The sequence below is a fragment of the Oncorhynchus gorbuscha genome, linkage group LG21 (assembly GCF_021184085.1).
Source record: "Oncorhynchus gorbuscha isolate QuinsamMale2020 ecotype Even-year linkage group LG21, OgorEven_v1.0, whole genome shotgun sequence".
NCBI lineage: Eukaryota > Metazoa > Chordata > Actinopteri > Salmoniformes > Salmonidae > Oncorhynchus > Oncorhynchus gorbuscha.
The window spans coordinates 28,767,606-28,773,260 of NC_060193.1; the positions used below are offsets into that span (position 1 = coordinate 28,767,606).

At 39.9% G+C, this 5,655-nt stretch overlaps 1 long non-coding RNA gene across 1 annotated transcript; it reads left to right on the plus strand.

Moving 5' to 3' along the window:
- Positions 1-2,232: 2,232 nt before the first annotated feature.
- On the plus strand, positions 2,233-5,383 carry LOC124008742. The gene is made up of 3 exons (XR_006834151.1): positions 2,233-3,413; positions 4,470-4,526; positions 4,978-5,383. It is a non-coding gene; the product is annotated as an uncharacterized LOC124008742 (long non-coding RNA).
- The last annotated feature ends 272 nt before the right edge of the window (positions 5,384-5,655 follow it).

Below are 5,655 nucleotides of genomic sequence, written 5' to 3' on the forward strand. Positions count from 1 at the left end.
CCATGTGAAAAAATAGATAAACTCAGTGGCTCAATGGAAGCCATTTACAAAGATAATGTACAAGGGTATGAAAGCCCTCTCCTACAATGCTTTATATTTTGCTTGGTTGAAGTGTTGCTTAGATTATAACAAAATTGGCTTACATTATGAATTAATATTTACATGCTTACTTGTAATTTTGTATTAGATTGAGATTAGTCTCAAAGGGGGGAATATGGTTGGGAAATGACAAACTCTGTTAAGCATATGCGCTGTATAAGCCTTAACCTTTTCATATGTGAGTTCTAAATATCTCTAACAGTTGCCCCTGAGTGAGTTTTTTTCATGCGAGTGATATCAGAATGCAGAGGTAGCCCTTCAAGAACATAACACAGCTTATCTCACTGTTCCAAAATGTGATTGTTACGCAACAGTACCCCGCACTGCCATCAAACCAAGGCACGCTGCCTGCTAATTATCAACAAGCTGTTTCAACTTGTCAATTTCAAGTTATTTTCAAACAAGTTTCATTTTCTAACAACAGTGTGAATTGAGGTGTGTTCCGCCTCCTTGTCATTTTGCATTTGAGGTAGCCCATCTCACTCTTGTGGACAATTTATGTTTGAGGTTTTACTGAGTAGACAAACTTCTCTTCAACGTGAGCCCAAGCACTTCCCTAGTGTTTTCCCAGATCAAGTATGAAGACATTGCGCAGAACAGGCCTTGCACAAATGTTTTCCCCGAGCGTATTTTCTGGCTGGCGCCTGCATTGCCTTCATGATTGTTTGTCTAACAAATTGGACTTTGGACATGTGTGCGTTCCTTTCAACGTAAGTGCCTCATTTTCTGTATTTTCTGCTGTCGTTTTATGTTTTCAAGTACTGGTGACACATCATGCATTCCGATTCTTGCTTAGATTGTAATGGATACATGGTTTGTGTAAAAAATATAAAAAACTGGAATATTGTACTGATTATGATGAGCTAATGCTAAGGTATTTGCCAGCTATGTGTGGCACCATGTTTGTTGACATCATACAATGCGTTCTGTTTATCACATAAGCGTCTGTCAGACCAAAGATGTTATAACAAGGGATAGTTCACTCGACTGAATTATGGTGCTTTCAAGACACCTGTGAACTCGGAAAAATACTAGTTAAAATAATGACGTCGATGATCTTCACCTCAGAAAGTCTGAGCTCTAGAAAGAGGCCCGAGCTCCCGAGTTTAAATTCCAAGTTAGATGACCGTTCAAAAAACGAATATTTCCCCGAGTTCCCAGTTGTCGTGAACGTAGCATCAGATTGTAACTTTGGTACCTCGGTGTTGCCAGCTCATACCCCCCCCCCCCAGGGGGTTAATTTTTATCTAGCGTATAACCTTATCTTGTGGTCGCCATTATAGTAGTATTTCCTGCATCATATCCCCCACTATACCTTCTACCCCCCACAGACTTGAAAACCACACACAAATTAAATTAACCCCCACAAACCCCCTAAAATGGTTTCATCCCTGTTTAGCTTTTGCGCTACAGTTAGTCTAGGCAGTAGGCTTGTATTTGATGTGATGGTCAGTGAAGTGAACTAAACTAAGTTCATATTTTTCAAGCAATGAGCGCAGCCATCTTTGACTTAGTTTATTTGCGTTTTATGATGGCATTCTGGGATTAAGGAGTTTTTGCTTGTCAAACGTAAACAAACATGGCTGCCATCATAAAGAATGTAGCTACTGTTAGCTTAGCTGACACGCATTTCTTTTCTAAACAACATTACATTAGTCTATCTGGCAGCAGTAACTAGATACTAACAATACTGCCGTTATCACTTGTTTGTACGCTATGTTCCCACCATGATCTCACACACCTAAACTGCCACATAGACCACATAGAGGTTTTCCTATAAAGGCTGAGACCCAACTCTTGTTTGTTGGGCTCTTAACTCTGCATCTTTTGAGTTACTGTTGTTCCAAAATTGCAATTCTTATAATAAAATAAGTTGTTTGGAAGACTCTGCAGTCTCTCTTTCTTTCATGGTTATAATTTCTATGACAATGCGTTGTAAATGTATTAATAAAGAAATCAAATAGAGTTGATAGCACATTTTAGAAACAGCCCGCACGCTCCTTTACATTCACCTGCTTCGGTGGAGCTCACACACACAGTAGCACACAACGGAGTTAGCCCAGCTTGCATGTATTAGAAACGCTGTTGAGCATATTTTGTTGAGCATATTTTGTAATTACCTTCCATCAAACAAATGTGTTTCTTTCATGTGCAAACTTCAAAGAAAATACATGTCAATCATTTGGAAATCACTGTTTGGTGGAATTCTATAATGTACTGTCCAGTTAATTTGTTTGACCTTTTGAGTTCGTGTAAATTGCAGTAACCTGGTTTTGTTTAGCCAATGAGAAGCTTTGCTAAGTTTTGGGGAAAATTGTGTGAACTCTGGGTTTACTTTGCACAGGACTTTTGGGGCTCTCAGGCTCGTGATGCTGCTCGAGATGGAAGGAGAAGAGAGACAACACTGTTGTTGAGTTTACACTTTTACATCTGTGAACATACAACACTGTTGCTTAATCTTGCTGCTTGAGTAACATTGGGTTCCCATTCATTGCTGAGTCATTCGTCTTAGTTGCGCTCCCAACACGTGCCGACGTTAGTTCGCAAGACTGAGTTTTAAGAGTACACAAGGTTTGATTTGTATTACTTTAAATTGCGACTGTGTTATGTTAGAGATCACTATACTATTAATACATTTTTAGTCAAATTGCATTCCATGTGTTGTGTTTTCCATAAGTCATTGTTATTGCATGGGCTGGGAGAACAGTCTGAAAACAGTAACCTAAGCCTTTATATATCTATTAGTAATATCCCTCTCGTTTTTCCTAGAGTGAATCAATATCATTCAAGTTCATTTACTGAGATGTAGGGCCGTGATGGTCATGAAATTTTGGACGGTGGTAATTGGCCATCCAAATGACTGCGGTCTACGTAATAACCGTTGGCATAGCAAAACGACGGTCTTCATCCATAAACATTGGTTACACAGATATACGGTGATTGTGTCAGCCCTACTGAGATGTAATTTTCACCATTATTCCCATGCTGGTTCACCCGAGCCTTGTGGTGAGGGGGCTACACACACAAATGCACACACACACACGCACACACACAGGCATGCATGTTCACACACACAGTATACACAAAACCTAGCATACACTATCACGCCTATAACACCTGATGGAAATGCCACTCTTGATCTCCCTATCTGGTGGAAATAAATTAAGAAAAACATCCCCAGTGCAAGGGTCCTGATAAGGACCGCTCCCTCCCTCTATGGGCAACCTGTTGCCTGTCGGCATTTCCCAGTCACAGACAGATCTGCACGGATAAAAACCTCTTCATGTTCTCACACACAGACACGCACGGCTCAGGTGAGGTTAGTTCCCTTATTTTATCACTCGCTTTCTTTTTGGTGGTGTTCTTATGTGTTCTTATATGATAATAAAAGAAGGAATGTAATTCAAGCCATGCCAAATCAATTGTGAGCATGCAGCACGACGAGCCGCCTGATGTGATGTGCATGATTAAAAAAAGGAACCTAAGTGCAGTGTCGTGGAAGATTCAGAATTTGTTGCTAACATTTGTAAGATGTTTAATATTCATCATATGTGTGTAAATTACTTCTCATCAGAATAGTATTTTTGATAATACTGTGGGGAGGTTGCAGTTATCTGTTCTATGTCAAAACTAAGTTGCATGGGCCACTGAGAGGGGAGAGGTCAAAGTGTCATCATGTGTAAACATATCTTTTACTCCCTACCTTTTTCTAGTGGGGGAAAGAAGGGTGGCAGTGTCTGGAGTCATTCTATGCTCCCTCTAATGTTGCTTTTATCTTAACCTATAGCCTCACTCTCCTCTGCGTGAGTGTGTCCAGGAGGTTGTATTTTGAGTTGGTTGTATCTAAATGACAATTTGATATATGCCTGTTGATATGGAGGATTTGGTTTATGGTTCTGGGGTTTGGGAAAGGAGACAAAGCTGAACGATGAATTATGTCTATGCTGTCTGACTATGTGTGTCTTTGCTATTAAAGGAACTCAGTTGCATTGTAAGGGGACTCTCAGAGAATTCACTGAGAGACACTGAATTTATCTGAGAGTCACAGGATTGTGATAGAGCTCATATAATTAAAGATGGAGTTTTATAACTAACTCTGACTTGTGTGTGTGGTTTGCTCCCATGATTTGGTAAATAGAGGAAATTTCCACGACAGCAGACACCCCTGAAATTACTAAAGGATGAATTCAGAATAATAATACAACTGCACAGTCATGATAGGTTGTCCTGCCATTTACCTAAAATTCTATTTAGATCATGTGATGTTGGGGTTGCGAAATGGCAGTGATTTTCCCCACATTCCCTGGTTTTCCAGAAATACTGGGTTGGCGGTTTCACAGATTTTTCTGTATATTCCCTCTTGGTGTTAGGAATGTTCCAACCAGCATTTCTGAGAAAACGTGTGGATTTTGGGAAAGATACAGTAGGTAAGTCCTGCATCAAAAGACTAAATGAATTTCAATTGTTTGTATTTAGCCCCTAGCCATACCCTGCTTCTTTATACATTAGTTATTTTTTTCATGAGCGTTCAGTGAGTTTTCCATCCCTTGACGATATCATGTCTTATATAAGACAGGAGATGTATTGTGTAGATGTATGCTCATATGTGTCTGGATCTCTCAAGTGAGGCTCAAGACGGACTTTCTTCAATAACAACAAAAAATGCTACTTTTTTTCAGAAATGTATTATTGTACATGTGAACTTTCATGATGCTTAATTACATACCCGTAGGTGATCTACAAATATGAATATTTATTTTATTTGAATTATGAGCCTAGTATCGTTGAGCCAGACATTGCAGAGTTTCGCTACACTCGCAATAACATCTGCTAACCATGTGTATGTGACAAATACATTTTTATTTGATTTGATGACAGTGGGTAGTGCATGCGGCCAAGCTCCCTGCCATCCAGGACCTCTATACCAGATGGGGTCAGAGGAAGGCCCTCAACATTTTCAAAGACTCCAGCCACCCAAGTCAAGTCATAGACTGTTTTCTAAGTTACAGCACAGCAAGAGGTACTGGAGTGCCAGATCTGAGCTAATGTTAGCTGGCCAACATTAAACATAGCTTGCTAACTAATGTTAGTTATTTGGTATCCATGCCAGCTAACGTTATGAATCATATCTCATTTTGTCAGAAATTCATTTGCATTGTGTCTCGCCTTGGTCATTGTATTTTGTGTTTTCGTTATATATTTGGTCAGGCCAGGGTGTGACATGGGTTTATGTTATTGTATTCTCGTATTGGGGTTTGTAGTATTTGGGATCGCGGCTGATTAGGGGTGTTGTATAGGCTTGGCTGCCTGAGACGGTTCTCAATCAGAGTCAGGTGATTCTCGTTGTCTCTGATTGGGAACCGTATTTAGGTAGCCTGGTTTCGCTTTGTATTTCGTGGGTGATTGTTCCTGTCTCTGTGTAGTTTCACCAGATAGGCTGTAATTAGGTTTCACGTTCCGTTTGTTGTTTTGTATTTTGTATCGTTATTTCATGTGTCACTTTTTCTATTAAAGTCATGAGTAACCACTACCCTGCATTTCGGTCCGACTCTCTTT